Source organism: Nicotiana tabacum, chromosome 7 (genome assembly GCF_000715075.1).
Source record: "Nicotiana tabacum cultivar K326 chromosome 7, ASM71507v2, whole genome shotgun sequence".
Lineage (NCBI taxonomy): Eukaryota > Viridiplantae > Streptophyta > Magnoliopsida > Solanales > Solanaceae > Nicotiana > Nicotiana tabacum.
In genome coordinates, this window is record NC_134086.1 from 110,149,716 (window position 1) to 110,167,900 (window position 18,185).

General features: G+C 33.4%; 1 long non-coding RNA gene across 1 annotated transcript; it reads right to left on the bottom strand.

The window, feature by feature from the left end:
• Positions 1-591: 591 nt before the first annotated feature.
• LOC142182563 (uncharacterized) lies at positions 592-17,653 on the bottom strand. Its single transcript, XR_012711373.1, has 3 exons — positions 17,287-17,653; positions 15,619-15,742; positions 592-1,266 (listed from the first exon to the last, which is right to left on the bottom strand). It is a non-coding gene; the product is annotated as an uncharacterized LOC142182563 (long non-coding RNA).
• Positions 17,654-18,185: the final 532 nt, after the last annotated feature.

Below are 18,185 nucleotides of genomic sequence, written 5' to 3' on the forward strand. Positions count from 1 at the left end.
TGATTATGCATGATTTTCTGGTGAATTTAATCTAAACATTGTCACAAGTTTTGACATATGATTTTCAGGTGAGCCTGAGGTCAATGGAGTTACATGTGAAGATAGACTTCCCGATGATCTTGACTATAACGTTAATAATAGCTCGAAACTTTTGACAAGAGACAAAAAAAATAAAAAAAATACTATATCAAGCAAGGAATTCCGAGGAGTATAAAATTTCATTGCATGACTAACCTTTACGAGGTGATTTATGCCGTATGTCTATTCCATCACTAACCTTTTCTCAAAGCTAAGAAATTTGACCCCAAAAAAAATGTTAAGCTGGTTATTTATCTTATCGAGTTTCCTTGCACTTTACAGTGTACTAATAGGCTCTCACCAGTTGAAGATGAATATAATTGGAATCTTCCGATTGGAGAAAATCCAAATATGAGTATTTTCTCGACCAAAGAAGATTAAGTATCAAAACCAACAAAAAGAATGCTGGTTGTAAGAGAAAATTGAGGGGCTATCAAAAAGGCAAAGGAGAAAAGGATATTACGCCTTCTTCCACCTCCATGACTGTAAAATGTAAGTATTTGGTAATACAATAAAATCTTTTCCCTTTTGTTAAAGAATACTTTACAAAACTATTTCAGTTCTCTAGGTCATTAAAATCTCCAGCTTGGATGACCAAAAAGGTAGATGCACTACAACAAATGTGATTTTTAACCACAAAATTATTAGCTGCGACGAAAAATTCGTCACTAATTGTTTATTGTCTGTGACAAAAATTACATTTCGTATACAAATACACGAGCCACATAATTTTAGTGACGAAACGTGAATTTTGTAGCTCCATAAAAGAGACTCGTGCTGGGAGATTACACTATATCAAGACATCGATTTATTTTGTGGTTAACTCTCAATCAAAGACTGGCAACAGTTGATCGATTGGAAAAATGAAAGATAGATATGCCAAAGGACTGTGTACTATGTACCAGTCAAAAGGAAGAAACGCTTGAATCTCTTCTTTGAGTGTGAATATGCAAAATCGAGGGCTATACTATTAAACTGGTTGGGGGAAAGACACTCAATTGAAAGCTGGGAAAAGGAATTACAGTGGCTAACTAAGAGAACTAATAACGGTTGACCAAGAGCTCAAGTTTTGGTATTTTTATTTGCAGCAACAATCTACTACACATGGCTGGAAAGGAACAAGAGAAGGTTTCAAAAACAATATACTCCACTATATATGCAGGGAGAATACGAGAGATTGTACTGCAGCTGCATATCAAAGGCCAAAAAGGAGTAAGTGAAAGACCTTATTAGAACGGTTAAATAGATTTCCTACTTGAGACAATGTACAGAGTATTAGTCAGTTAGGAAAAGATATGGAATCGTAGTACAGTAATAGTAGTATTGTAAAAGGTCTAGCTTTAGAGTCCATGGGCAAGCGGATGTACATACTTTCATTAGTTAAATATAAAAAATTTGTTTTGACCAAAAAAAAAAACTAAGCTTTTTAGCAAAATATCTTTTTTACTTTTTTATCCTTTATCAATAGATTTCATATTGGACAAAATCGTAATTTAATTTTATTTAGAACTTTGAAATAACTAAAATATAATTTCTTAAATCTTTCCTTATTTGAATCATGTAGAAATTTTAATATTTAGGACTTTCAAATCAATTAAAATTTTACCTTATATTAAATTTTTCTTATTTGAAATACGTAGGACTCCCAATATTAGAATTTTATAATCGAATAAGAATTCCTAATGGTAAGTCATACCTATCAAACACATGACTTATTTTAATAATTTGATATGAGATACCCTGGTAAGTCATACTCTGTTTTTCACTCTTTTTTGGTTTTATTTATGTAATTTCAGTATTTATACAACTTTATCTGGTAATTTCAGATCTACTAATAATTGGTATTAGTAGCTCAGTATATTCGCCACCTGAGCTTCTGAGCTTCTGAGCGTCTTCTCACCATTTTTATTTCTTTCCTTCTTCTAGTCAACTAACCAATTATTTTCTCTCATAATAATCACATAACCATCAAGCTGTCGGGAATTTTAGTAGCTCAGTATATTTGCTACCTGACTTGTTTGAAATTTTCTAACATTTTCTGCAGTTTTTTGCTTTTGATTCAGTGGATCTCGGTGTAAAGAATTAGTCGGTTCTTTGTTTTAGGAGAAAAATTTGCTTTTGAGTCAGTGGATCCCAAATCTGCCCCCACCCCATAATATATTCTCGTTTTCTTCTTCTCCTTTCTTGGTACATTTTATATTGTTGGGGCTATACCAGTGGTAGCGGTGATAACTCCTTCTAGTTTTTGGGTCGTGGTATTTTCTGTGTTTTCAGGAATTCTTGGAGTATTGGAGACAAGTTGGGTGCACGAGCACTGGCAAAGGAAAGCAACCTGGGCGAGTGTTAGCAAAGGGCGGTAGGAAGTGGTGCGTGAGCGTACAACTACATCGAGTACAGCAAATCAGCCACAGGTTTTGTTATCGAGAGTTGGTACCTCCTGTTTTACTGTTTCCCTTTTGGTGTTAGCTAAATTACTGTTACTTTACTTCTCAATAGTTAAACCTTTCAACTAGGATACTAGTTACCACTTGTTTCATTCTAGTCTGATTTGTTGTCCGTTGTGCACTAGCGAGTCTTCTCTAGATTGTTGTAGGTGTAGTGGTTGCAGTCTGGGATGATAGAATAAGGGCATGTCCTCGGGTGGGGCAGAGTGTGGGGCTGGGGTCAGGGGTGGGTCTGGTAGCAGGGGAGGTAGATGGGGCAAGGGAGCCTATAGGTTGAGAATCGGGTCATGGAACATAGGTTCACTAACGATTAAATCCATAGAGTTGGCGAAAATTCTGCAGAAGAGGAAGATTAATATAGCATGTGTCCAGGAGACTAGGTGGGTCGGATCGAGGGCGAAAAACGTGGATGGGTATAAGTTGTGGTACTCTGGTGTCCTGAGGGGTAAGAATGGAGTGGGTATCCTGGTAGATAGCCATCTTAGAGAGTCCGTGGTAGAGGTCAGGCGGGTGAATGATAGACTAATGACTATTAAGTTGGTGGTGGGTGAGGGTACTTTAAATGTCATTAGCGCGTACGCACCGTAAGCAGGCTTGGATGAGGATATTAAGAGGCGCTTTTGGGAGGGGTTGGATGAGATTGTTCGTAGTATACCGCCTTCTGAGAGGTTATTCATAGGAGGAGATTTCAATGGTCATATTGGGTCATCTGTAGGTGGGTACACTGAGGTGCATGGCGGCTTTGGTTTCGGGGTGCGGAACGAAAGGGGCATTTCACTGTTGGACTTTGCCAAAGCTTTCGATCTAGTCATTGCGAACTCGAGTTTTACGAAGCGGGATGAACATTTGGTTACTTACCAAAGTTCGGTGGCGAAGACTCAGATTGACTATCTCCTCCTCAGGAGATGCGACAGAAGGTTGTGCGAGGACTACAAGGTTATCCCAGGTGAGACCCTGTCGACGCAGCATAGGCTTTTGGTGATGGACATTTGTATTAGGATAAGGAGGAAGAAGAGGTCAGTACAACGACGCCCCAGGATTAGGTGAGGCGCCTTAACTAAGGATAAAGCTAAGGAGTTGGAAGGAAGGTTATCGGCAATGGGATCTTGGAGAAGTAGTGGGGACGCAAACACAATGTGGTCGACGACGGCGTACTGTATAAGAAAGGCGGCGAGAGAGGTGTTAGGGATATCTACGAGCCACAATGGTGGCCACAAAGGAGATTGGTGGTGGAATGCAGTTGTCCAAGGTAAAGTAGAAGCAAAGAAGGCGGCTTACCTGCGGTTAGTAGGGAGCACTGACGAGGAGGAGAAGAGAGAGAACAGTCAAAGGTATAAGGTAGCTAGGAAGGAGGCGAAGATGGCAGTGATGGAGGCTAAGACGACAACTTTTGCTCATCTGTAAGAGGAACTAAGGAACAAAGGTGGGGAGAAGAAGTTATTCCGACTCGCTAAGGCGAGAGAGCGGACAACTCGGGATATGGAACAAGTGAGGTGCATAAAAGATGATGACGGCAAAGTTTTGATGGGAGATGACCAGATTAAGAGGAGGTGGTAGACCTACTTTCATAAACTTCTAAGTGAAGAAGGGGATCAGGATATTATACTTGGGGAATTGAGGAATGCCGACAGCCACCATGAATTAAGTAATTGTAGGGACATTGAGATCGACGAAGTCATGGAGGCAATGCGTAAGATGAGAAGGGGCAGGGCTACCGGGCCAGACGAAATTTCGGTTGAACTGTGGAGGTGTGTGGGTAGAGCAGGCTTGGAATGGCTTACTGCATTGTTTAGTGTTATATTCAAGACTAATAGGATGCCTGAAGAGTGGAGGTGGAGTACAATGGTCCCGTTGTATAAGAACAAAGGTGATTTCCAGAGCTGTAACAACTATAGGGGCATCAAATTACTAAGTCATACAATGAAAGTTTGGGAGAGAGTGGTAGAAATGAGAGTGCGAAGGACGGTGTCTATTTCAGACAACCAGTTCGGGTTCATACCGGGGCGATCTACCATAGAAGTTATCCACCTTATTAGGAGGATGGTGGAACAGTACAGGGATAGGAAGAAGGATCTCTACATAGTGTTTATTGATCTGGAGAAAACGTACGATAGGGTTCCTAGGGAGGTCTTATGGAGTTGCTTAGAGGATAAAGGGGTCCCGATTGACTATATTAGGGTAACTAAAGACATGTATGCTGGAGCTAAGACTCAGGTTAGGACAGTAGGAGGCGACTCTGAACACTTTTCAGTTATTACGGGGTTGCACCAAGGGTCTGCGCTCAGCCCATTCCTATTTGCCCTGGTGATGGATGCACTGACTCATCATATTCAAGGGGAGGTGCCATAGTGCATGCTATTTGCTGATGACATTATTCTAATTGACGAGACACGAGGCGGCGTCAACGAGAGGCTAGAGATTTGGAGACATGCTTTTGAGTCTAAAGGTTTCAAGTTGAGCAGGACGAAGACGGAATACCTCGAATGCAAATTTGGAGTTGAGCCGACGGAAGCGGGAGTTGAAGTGAGGCTTGACTCTCAAGTCATTCCCAAGAGGGGTAGTTTCAAGTACCTTGGATCGGTTATTCAGGGGATCGGGGAGATTGACGAGGATATCACACACCGTATTGGGGCGGGGTGGATGAAGTGGAGGTTAGCGTCGGGAGTCTTGTGTGACAAGAAAGTGCCACCGTTACTAAAAGGTAAGTTTTATAGAGCAGTGGTTAGGCCTGCCATGTTATATGGAACTGAATGTTGGCCGGTAAAGAACTCACACATCCAGAAGATGAAAGTAGCAGAAATGAGGATGTTGAGGTGGATGTGCGGGCATACAAGGATGGATAAGATTAGGAATGAAGATATTCGAGAGAAGGTGGGCGTGGCCCCCATGGAAGACAAGATGCGGGAAGTAAGACTCAGATGGTTCGGGCACATTCAGAGGAGGAGCACTGATGCACCGGTGAGGAGGTGTTAGCGACTGGCTGTAGTGGGCACGCGGAGAGGTAGAGGACGACCTAAGAAGTATTGGGGAGAGGTGATCATACAGGACATGGCGCGACTTAGGATTACGGAGGACATGGCCCTTGACAGGGAATTATGGAGGTCGAGCATTAAAGTTGTAGGTTAGGGGAAAGTTGTGAATATTTCTACAACACAATAGAGTGAGACTAGCCAGTTAGGAGTTAGACTAAGAATGTCATTGGTCGGCTATTGATGCGGGGCTTTACCTGCTAGTTTTACTATACCAGCCATCTATTTCGTATTTCGTATTCTGTATTTCATATATCTTATATTGTGTTATTTTATTATGCATTTTTATGGTACTAATATATTGGCTCCTGTTGCTTTTTTGAGCCGATGGTCTCCTGGAAACAGCCTCTCTACCCTTCGGGGTAGGGGTAAGGTCTGCATACATATTACCCTCCCTAGACTCCACTTGTGGGATTATACTGGGTTGTTGTTGTTGTTGTTGTATACCTTGGTAAATTGTGATACGTGATCAGTGACAAATTGTGATTCCAAATTATTACGTAATACTAAATACCCAATTAAAGAATTGAATAACTCTAATAATAAGTCGTGATAAACTTATTCAAGTACTTTTCTGTTTAATATTATCTATTTAAAATTTATTATTTATCAGTAATATTAATTATCCTTGATTATGAATGCAATTTAATTTGCAATTTTCTCCTTCAAAGTTTTTTTTATGTAACTTGAGAAATTAACTAATTAGCAAAAGAATGCAATTCAGTTTTTCAAATTTATCATGTAATTAAAATTACTTAATATTTAAAACCTGGGATGAGATAATATTAAGAATTTTAATCAACAAAAATAATGTTGAGAACAAATAACTAAGTATTTGAAATAACTTATTAGGTAAAAAAATTCAATTGGATTCTTTTCCAAATTCATCGTATGAATAGAATTATTTTTTAACTTAACGAACTCTTAATATAATATTACAACACAGATTGATAATGGTGCTAATATGAAGCAATATTGATGAAATAGTAGGAAATAAAATGTATCCTAAATTAGTTTTCTTTTTACTTCTTTTTGCATTCGTTTAAATTAATTCAACATGAGTCATTTTAGAACTTTGTGTTGTTACTTATCATTTTCATTCCCAATTTTAAAAGACCAAAAATCACTTTATCAATTTGAAGTAAATTAGTTCTATTTCTCAAATCTATTAATATAGAAAAGGAGAGGCAAATTCATAATATTGTGCCAAGTGTCAAAATGAAATATCAACTCCTGTCATATTTTAGGACAAAACTCCAATATTTTTGGAATTCAAAAATTTTTAAATCTATTAATATAGAAAAGAAGAGGCAAATTCATAATATTGTGCCAAGTGTCAAAATGAAATATCAACTCCTGTCATATTTTAGGACAAAACTCCAATATTTTTGAAATTCAAATTTTTTTAAATTAATATAGAAAAGGAGAGGCAAATTCATAATATTGTGTCAAGTGTCAAAATGAAATATCAACACCTGTCATATTTTAGGACAAAACTCCAATATTTTTGGAATTCAAAAAGTTTTAACATAGAAAAGAAATTACAAAATTTTAATATTAACCAATTTAGTTATTAACATCATGGAGTCCCACGTTTTTTGGCACATACTTTGTAAGACTGAAAATTTTAAAAAAAAATAGTTGTTTCAATTCTAGATTCCCATGTTTTTCATTAGTTATTTATTTGATTTATTAAAAACTTTAAAAATTCATCAAAAAACTTTTTGCATAGGCATCTATTAATATAGAAAAGAAGAGGCAAATTCATAATATTGTGCCAAGTGTCAAAATAAAATATCAACTCCTGTCATATTTTAGGACAAAACTCCAATATTTTTGGAATTCAAAATTTTTTAAATCTATTAATATAGAAAAGGAGAGCCAAATTCATAATATTATGCCAAGTGTCAAAATGAAATATCAACTCCTGTCATATTTTAGGACAAAACTCCAATATTTTTGGAATTCAAAATTTTTTAAACTAATATAGAAAAGGAGAGGCAAATTCATAATATTGTGCCAAGTGTCAAAATGAAATATCAACACCTGTCATATTTTAGGACAAAACTCCAATATTTTTGGAATTCAAAAAGTTTTAACATAGAAAAGAAATTACAAAATTTTAATATTAACCAATTCAGTTATTAACATCATGGAGTCCCACATTTTTGGCACATACTTTGTAAGACTGAAAATTAAAAAAAAATAGCTGTTTCAATTCTAATTCCCATGTTTTTCATTAGTTATTTATTTGATTTATTAAAAACTTTAAAAATTCATCAAAAAACTTTTTGCATAGACATAGTAATAAAGCAAAAAAAAAAAAAAAAATCCACGATTGATCGTGGCTCAAACGTGGACAATGGATCTGCCTCCCATGTTGGGCAGCTATTTATTACTGTATTTATTAGGTTTAGAATTATAATTGGAAATAAGATTTTTTGGTTAAGAATAATCAATCAATTATCTTAAAAGTTCACGTTTAGTTACACTTACTACTCCTAATAATAAGGAGATAGACAAGGCAACAATTACCATCTTTTTGAAGTCCTCTTTCAAGTCAAAGCCTTCACGATTTTACTTTAATTACAATTACAATTCCTAATAATAAGGAGATAGACAAGACAACAGTTACAATCCTTATGAGGTACTATTTCAAACCAAACGCATATGTTCTCAATTCCAAACGCCTCAAATTTCAATTACAGTGGCACTCAAGGCAGAGGAAAAAATCAACAAAGGAGAAGAAATTTACCACTGAAGATGATCTAAAGGTAGAAAGCTTTCTTTTCCCACTTTTTCATCTACATATGTATTTAGGACAATGAGTGATTTGTATAACAGGTTGTGATTACAAAAGAACTTGGAGCAAAAAAATAAGTAAAATTATTGATTTGTGTTGGTAATAATCTTCACCAATTTAGTACATTTCTTATGGTTTTCATTTCTCTAATTCCTTTTTTTCCTTACTTATCTTCTTCTTTTGTTTGGTCAAGGTTATAAGTAGGAGATTGAGTATAAAAAACAACAACAACAACCCAGTATAATCCCACTTAGTGGGGTTTGGGGAGGGTAGTGTGCACGCAGACCTTACCTTACCCTGTGGTAGAGAGACTGTTTCCAAATAGACCTCCGGCATCCTTCCCTCCAAGAACTTCCCACCTTGCTCTTGGGGAGACTCAAACTCACAATCTCTTGGTTGAAAGTGAAGGGTGCTTACCATCAGAGCAACCCCTCTTGTAAATAATGTTTTATCATTGAAGTATTCATCGTTTTTAAGTCCTTTTTTTTGTTGGTAATTGTTCCTTCTCTTTTCACATTCTTCTTTTCTGATGTCTTTTTTTTTTGGTAACTGTTCCTTCTCTTTTCACTTTCTTCTTTTGTGATGTCTTCTATTTCTTCTTCTTTGTTTCTTTTTATTATAGAGTAACATAATCGAAGAAACTATTCCAATTTTATATTTATGAAACATTTTGAAATAGAGTATGTTGCTTCAAATATTTTCTTATAGGCATTTTGCTATTTTTTGGGCCGAGTTTTCGAATACACATGGAACAAAAGCGCAATTAAAAGTTAATTTTATGTTATTTTATTATGTTTTCTTTTAGTTTTAGTAAGTTAAATTGACTTCGTCTCTATGCAATATCACAGTGAAAAGCTAGCTTTCTACTCTTTTATAGTGATTCAATCGTGTTGGCTTTATTTTGTAGGCATAAAATTAATCCTATTATTTCTGCCTTTTTTTTAAATGCATTTTTTTGGGGTTCTTTATCGTCTGATAGATCTTGATTACTGTACATAATTAATCTCCTAGCATGTTTAAAAGGTGAATTGATATTTTCTATTAAAAAATAAATTGGGGGTTAAAGATGAATTATTATCTGACTATCATAAAGTTTTGTAATATGTACATAATTTTCCAACTCTACTTTCTTTATCCTTTTGTGTTATAGTGAAAGTATTATCTAAATTAATTGACGTCTATATATTATGAGAATCCAATTTGAGTTTTTAATTTCTTTAACATTTCATATGTGCTATTATACTGCTTAACGATAAAAATGATGCATAATTCATTTTAGTACTTTTTATTTATTTATATAGCTTAACTAATAATTGATATTTCTTTGTTATTTCTTTGCTTGATTAACTTATGCTTTCTTGATTTTCCTTGAAAAATTATATTCATGTATGGAATATTTCCTACTGATTATGAGAGTCCTTTATTCTGACACCTTTTTCTTTTAATTAATCATGATTTATCTTATACCACCAAAGTGTGTTTCTACATTCCTTCACAATACTGATTAATTGAGTAGTAATTCCTTAGTATAAAGAAAGAATAAATAATTAAAAAAATTTAAGAAAAATAGTTTTTACTGTATGTGTGAGTACGTCACAATAATATATGTTAAATCACAATCTGAAAAGGTACAATAATATATTTTGTAAAAATATTCAATACCAAGGCTTTAAGTTTAACTAAATATGGGGTACACTGGTTAATCAATAAATTCTTTTTTTGAAGATTATGAATCTATGATTTTACTTTTCTCTTTAAAATTCATATTCAAGAGAATTTTTCGTGCACTATAAAATACTTTTAAACCTTAGGGCAAAATTAATAAAATTCTAATATAACTTTGAAGTGGAATAACAAAAGAAAATTTATAAAAACTCTAATATAAAATTGAAGTGGAATAACAAAAGAAAAATTTGAGTTTAAGTAAAAAGATAAAATTTTGCAATAGATGTGAAAGTGTTTAGCTTCAATTTTAAATAATTACTTCTAACAAATTGGATTAGGCTGAAGTCTTCTTCCTAGCTATATTTGATTGTATCATTTCTATTATGCATAACAAACTTATCAATTTTAATTCATCCGAGGACATGTTTTAATCTTTAAATCAAATCCCTATTTATAATATGTATCTTCGCTATAGCTAAATAATTATTTCATGGCTTAATCAGATGCTAATTACACAAGTGTGAAGATATGCCATTTTATATCATGTCTGGTATGAGTCATAAAGATAGAGTTTGGGTGCCAATTAAAGTGATTGGTCCATTAAGTACTACAAGACTTTACACCAAACATTTTATAAAACCATCAAACTTGGCTTTCTACTAATTATTCTCTTTATTGTTTTGATAAGAGTCGGGAACAAGTACTTTAAAATAAGGAAATGAGTACTTTCAAGATCTTTAGAAATATAGTAAAAATTATTTTGGCGGGTAATAAGATGGGGAATTCATAGAACTTACTTTCAGTCAGAAGAAGATATAAGCAACAAAGAATTGACATAGACAAGTTGAGGTTGAGACCATTAATACTTTTATTTTATTTTGATTAGCATCAAATATTTCTAATTTGACTCATCATTCTCTATTTTTTATACTATGCAGCCTGATACCCATCTAGACCAGAAAGAAAAGTACATTTCGTAAAACTGAATTTGTTAACCAAGAGCTTATTTTGTTTTCAGTGGATGATATTCGAAGGACTATTCCATCAATGCTTGACGGTTTAAAACTGGATCCAAGATTGCATTTTATTATGAATGATTTCCTCACTACCTATTTTCTAATGGATACATATGTTTTCTTATTACTTCAATGTATGAATATCCAGTGGATTTATATATTTATAAAATAATAGCATTTAAAAGCTCCTTTATGTCTACCATATTTTTCAAGTAATATTTTCTTATGAAAAAATTATATTTAATATTCTTCGAGCACAGATACTAGTTGTGAAAAAAAGGAAAAAAAAAAGAAAGTTAAATGACAATATTTGACACATCATCCCCAACTTTACTTCACACACTGGGGAGTAATTAGGTAATTCGATTAAATTTTTCAGATCCCCGCTTATTTACCCACGTTCAGAAGTTATGAATATCAATTAGGGCTCAATTCCCGTGCCTCTAACTCAGGAAATCTTTCAGCAGAGCACTGAGCAAGTTGCGGACGCCCACTCTTCATCATCTTCTCTATAGGGCAAGTCGCCACAATCGGAACAACAAAGGTTTGTTCTTCGTCATACATTCCCCTTTCCTTTTTCATGATGCTTGGTTTTGTTCGGGTACAAAGAGATTTTTATATACTAATTTGTTATATTAATCTGGTTCTAAATCCTGAAACAATTCTGTTTTGTTTCCAATTTTTCAGCGAACAGATGAATTGTGGTTTCGATTATACGTTTGAACAATTGAATAGTCCCGAGGTCTGAGGCTGAGAACCTTTTTACTTATTAGAAAAAGTTTATAGGGGTTTCACTTCATTTACACACAATTTCATCCAGAAAATTCCTATTTCTTAATTTTAAAGTATCGTTGAATCTCTTATATCTTATCGTTTGCACAGGTCAAGATGGTGGCAAACGGATAGGTCTTAGATTTGTCTAGGTGAAGTAAACTTCCAACTCTTGTTTACTTTGATGATATAATTTCTATAGATGAGTTCAATTTATAATTTTGGGTTTATTTCGAGATTTTTTTGAATGGCATTTTTTTCTGTATAAAGTAAAATCTGGATGTAGTTTCTCCTACGAGTGCTTATACTTGCGTTCTAGATTTTCTCCTGGAATTTCATCTTTATTTCTCTGTTAGAATGCACAGAATTAATTTAATTTTTTTCCTCTTTGTTTTCCTTTTCTTTGCTATAATCTCATTACCACTACACTAGAATCTTTTCTTATATCAAGCGAATTCAACAATTCATATCTACCTAAACTTTTTTTTTATCCGATTTACGTATTATAATTTTCCGGCAATGGGGATTAATTTGAATGCCCTTGGCTCCCTTTAGCTCCACTACTGCTCACCACTATAAGATAACAAAATATCATTTACTTTTCTTGTGCTAGACTCTTTAATTTAGCTTTTTGGTGCTTTACGGAGCTCCGAACCTGCTTTGGTATTTAAGGTAACAAGATTCTCATTCTTTATATGTAATGATTCATGGAATATCTTTAACAAGAAAAATTCTAAAGGATTTTTTAGAACTAGATCATGCTCTCTGTTATAGTACATTTGTTGAAGATAGTTAATGTCAATTTGGAATCTACTTTTCAACAATTGAGTTTCCTGCAACCAAGTATGACTAAAATTTTCTTGACATTTCTTAGCTAGATGGAATGATGGCTTGTTAAGTAGTTAGTAGGACTTTGGATATCCAAATTTAGGCTATGATTTTGAGCCACAATGTGGAGAAAGTCATCTTTTTAATATGGCTTGCAATTTAGATATAGTATTATATATTCGTCTGGAGAGCGAATTTGTGAAATCTGTTGTTAATGTTGTGCGTAGGAACAAGAAAATGGAGAACATTAAGCTATAATCCTAAATCTAAATCTGGGGATAGATAACTTGAGGTGGACTTGCTGTTGCATCTAGCATGTTGGGTAACTCCTTTTCCCTTTTCAATATTCGCTTATACTCTTTCCTCTATTACAATACTCTTGTCTTTGGTAGTTCTTTCTCTAGCTCCTCCTTCTATGTGACTCAATTGATCCTTCTAGCAGTTTTATTAGAATTTCTCACCTATACTACTGTTAATCATACGTACTTTGTTTGGAAAAAAATTGACTGATCTTTTGCTTGTTGGTTTGGCTGATAAAGTTAGAGTGCGAATAATGTAGAACATTAAAATGACATGGTAGTTAGTTGGAACATCATTCCATAATCTCAACTGTGAAGGAGATATTCTATGCAGATGGTTGTATGGATCAACAAGGTCTAGAAAGTTTATCCTTGGGTTGCAAGTCATATTTCTGATACTAGAGTAGGCTACAAGTTATAGCTTTGTTAAATTCAAAGGTGGTGTGGTCTTACTGCTAGTCTAGCCATTGCAAGTCTTTCCATTCCAAGATAAAGAGGGTGCTTGGAGGATTTTATATAATGAAATCAAGATAGTTAGGATTTTACAAGTTTGTTAAAAGAAAAACTTTCAACTAGAATGACAAGTTATTGGCTATTCAAAGATTGCAAATTAGCTCCTCACTACATATTTTGTAAGTGTCTAATAGCTTATAATCAACTCTAGTTTTGTCATATTCTGTGATAAACCCTTTTCATTCTTCTGTGGTGGAAATAAGTTAAAGAGGATTTAGAAAACATATCCACAATTTTAAGTTCTCATCTTACAGCGGTCTTGACTCTCAAATTTATAAAGGTATGAGGTCAGGCTGGTCAATTTACCAGTCAACTTCAACGTCCACATTAGATTTCTGGAAATATCTTTATTCATTTGCTTGCACTGATAGTTTTCTGTAACTAATGCTTCTTTAGAAACGGTTTATCTACGGTTACTGTCTTGCATTTGTGCTTTACATTGCACAGACTTCTGAAACTTTTCCAGCGAAACTATCGTTTTTTTTTCCATGTTTGTCTTCTCTACAACACTTCTTTGCATCTATGTTTTTGGTTTCTGCTGGGTATACATTAAGAGAATCATGGTTCTAGAAGACACAACCATATGAAAAGCAATGATCAAAACACCTGCCTCCATTGTTTTGGTAGTATACACTTTTATATTAGAGTTGGAGGTCTTACTGCTTTTCATCTATACCTCATAAGTACTAATCAGGTATGATTATCTATACCTTTGTAGAATTCATAGAATTAGAATCCAAGATCATTATGCTTCCCTTTGTTTAGCTAAGGTGGTTTGGATTTTGATGTGTACTGTGGGTGACATCTATTTTCTGGCTATTGCAGGATACTTGTGAGAATTTTAGATACCGGTATGATTGGCGTGTCTCTTTGTTTAAACTCCCAGATTCCTGCTTTGTTCCACCTCTGATTTATGCCTTCTGTGAAAAGATAGACTAATGAAATTTATGTCTTCAATACAACTAAATTCTTTTTCCATTTTATTCATTTATTTTTTATTTTTTTAAAAGTTCATATCATGTTGATATTCAATTTTATTTTATCATTTCAGGTCATATGCTATGATGTTCAGAAATTTGACATGTGGAAGACTTCACTATGATAAAGAGTTAGAGAAACTGTTATGCGTCGTGTATCGTCTAGTATCATAGTAGCTATTACCAGTTGTGGGACACAAAGTGACACCAATAACTATTAGATTAGAATGGTTTAACTTTTTTGTTGTTGATACATTTAATGAAATGTACTAGTATTATTTTTGAATGTAAATAGGCATAACTGCTTTAGAAATGTTGGGAAAGTCCCTTATTCATTTTTATTGGCAATAAAAAAAAATTGTTAAATATAATATTTGTCGTAGAACAGCCCTCTTATCAATAATATATTTCATTATTTGAATACGAATTAGTGTTGTATTTTATGACAATTGTAAGTGTCACTAATTATGACACTTTATGGTGACAATTTTATTGTCGGTAAACATAATATTTTTAGCGACGACATGATAGTTTTTACTTTTTAACTACAAAATTGCAAATCATTTTTGTAAAAGCAAAGTCTTCGCTAATTTATTATTTAGGGACGAAATATTTTTTTTATATAAAATGTCGTCTTTAGTAATGAAATCACGTTTTTTCAGCTACGAAATACATGTAACTTTAGAGACAATTGACATTGTCACTAATTAATTAGTGACAAGGTAGTTTCGTCGTTATTAATAATTTTTTTAGTGACGAAAACACATTATCACCTACAAATTTTTAATACTTTTTCTGACAAACAATTTCGTCTTAAATACTATGCATTTGGGGACGAAAAAAGAGTTTCGTAGTTAATCTATCTTTATTTAGCGACGAAACGCTAAGTTGTCTTTGTATACTTTTAGTGACCCACTTTTAAGGGCGAATAATTGATAATTTTTTTCTCGTCGTAAAAGGTTTTTGTGACGAAATAAGGATTTTAAGTGACGAAATAATTTGTAACCGATAACCAACTTTGTTGTAGTGATGAAATATGTAATGTATGGTATACAATAGAAGCAAGTGTTATTAAAGTTTGATATAAGTAATTCTCAGTAAAATATTTTCTTCAGAAAGAACATATTTTACAGTTTAACATAACTGAACGGGGAAATGATTTCATAACTTTATGCAAAAATATTTTAGATTGTACCTTAAACTGAAAACGATAATTTCACTGGGCCGTTTCGCATGGACCTGCCAAGTTTCAGGTCAATCGGAGTCCGCCAACTTTTTGACCTCCGATTTTCTGCCCTAATTCAGCAAAATTTGTTTTTCTGTTTTACATGATAAAATTCAACTTCAGATTATTCTAACTCAACATCACCAATATTAAAAGGATACATCAAGTTTTCAGAATAATCAACACAACCCATAACAGATAATCACACCAAAAAACAGTGCAGGTTTTCAGAAAAACAAACTTTGCATGTAATTCAAAACTTTCATATAGAACATGATATTAATCCTTATGGTTTATCCTAATTATTTAATTAGACGTGAGTAAGCTCTGATACCAATTGTAAGAATATATACCATAACGGAAGCAATAACAAAATCTTATTCACGTGTAATCTAAACAATTAGCACGTATGGAGATTTTAGGATTACCTCTTGAAGCGTAAACACAACAAATCTATGTCGTTCCTCAGTTGAAAGCACACCAACAAATTTCCACAGTCTTCTACTGTGTTACCCAAACAATAACCGAAAATAGAGAATTTTGGGTGGGCAAAATTCTAGTAGAAACCGCAGTCAGAATCATGTAAAAAAACGTCCAACCCTTATATCCATATATATAGCTGCGTTTTTAGGTAAAAACCGTACGGTTTCCACATTTTCTTTCCCACTAAGTAACAGTTTCCACTATTTTCTATTATTTAGGCACAGTAGAGACCACAGAATTTAATTAACAAAGCTTCCTATTATGATATTAATTTCGAAATTCTGAAACTAATTTCCATCATAATAAATTACGAATTATTTCACTAAAAATTCGTAATTGCACTCCCTAGTTCAATTTCGAAATTCTTCCATAAAACCTTATTTAACTCCCCATGTTAAGATTCAAATACTAATCAATCAAATTAAATTACTGACTATTTAATTTATTGATTATTTCCTTTAGACTTACACTTAACTTATTTCATGTGTCGGATACAAAATCCACCGGCCGGGTTTACACATGAAAACTTATAATCTTTCATAAAGGAGTATCATCAATCTCAAAATCGAGACATGGATTCCATCAACTAATTATTACTTCGCCAATGTATATCATTGTTATCCAATTTACCAGGCTTATTGACTCGCGAAAGAATCTCGCCTTTTAATAAATCAAAACAACAAGTGACATACACAGCTAATAATAATTATATCAGGATTAAGAATATAAGTACATTAAATGGACTAGAGAAATTATTTTATAAAGTCAGTATAAAATACTCATCTCTACTTGATCCGTTCAATACATACAAAATGTACTAGCACAAGAAGTTGGAATTAAACCATTTCCATAATCAAGATAAATTATATTTAATCTTGTGCTACAATCATTCCGATGATTTGTCCAATTCCATCATTAGATTGTGAACATTAACTTTTATGTCTTACAAGAACCGATGATTTAATCTTCCGTGTATAAGCTAAACTCTATACACTAAATCATCTACTATGTAAGCAATGGACGCACAAACCAACACATGATCTATTTAAAATGAAACTTTATTGAATTTAAACAAGTAAATAAATAATTGTTCATAAAGAATACTATAACAATATGCATGGCTTATAGTATATTCTAACACTAAGAGGCTCTCACCCGTAGAAGACGAATATAAGTGGAATCGCCCAGCCGGATCAAATATGAATATCTCGATCAAAGAAAATTCAAGCATCAGAACCAACAAAAATAATGTTGGTTGTAAGACAAAATGGAGAGAAAATCAAAAAGGCAAAGAGAAAAAGGATGTTACGACTTCTTCCACTTCCAAGATTGCAAAAATGTAATTGTCATTGGCATAGTGTAAAATGTTTTCCATGAAATATATTTTTGTATAGAAATATTTTACCTTGAAAAAACTGTTTTAGCTCTGTAGATTATTTTTCAATTTGTGTGAGCGTAAACTTCGATGAAATATGTAACTGTACATGGTAGAGGATAGAGTTTTTTCAATGATAATTTGAGTGGATACCATTGCACGCTAAAGCTTAACGATGTCTAAGTGTTTGGAGTAAGAGTTGGGCTATTTGTTTTTTTAAAAAAAATACCTGTGTGGTCTAAGTAATTTTCAGTAATATTGGAGTAACATATTTTTCGTAAAGAAAACATTTTTAACAATAAGGTTACTAAACACAAGAAAAAATTTCATCGACTAAAACATTCTTTTCGAAAAAAAAAAATAGATGTACTTAAAATCGAATAGGCAATTTCTTGAAATTTTTAACGTCCTATGGCGTCATATCGTTCTTGCTTGATCTCATGTTTAATTTATATGGTCAATTTCTTGACTCTTTTTTAGGACGACTATTATTTTCCACCAGTCTTAACATACATATTCTTACTTGATCATATTCAGATTAAATTATCCAGAAATGAATTCAGATAGAGAAATAGTGGACAAAACGGGCTATGTGAGTAAACACAAATTTCGATCGATGGTTGATATCTATGAGGCAACAAAGCCTGTGATGAATATGAAAAAGAATTAGAAGCAGCAT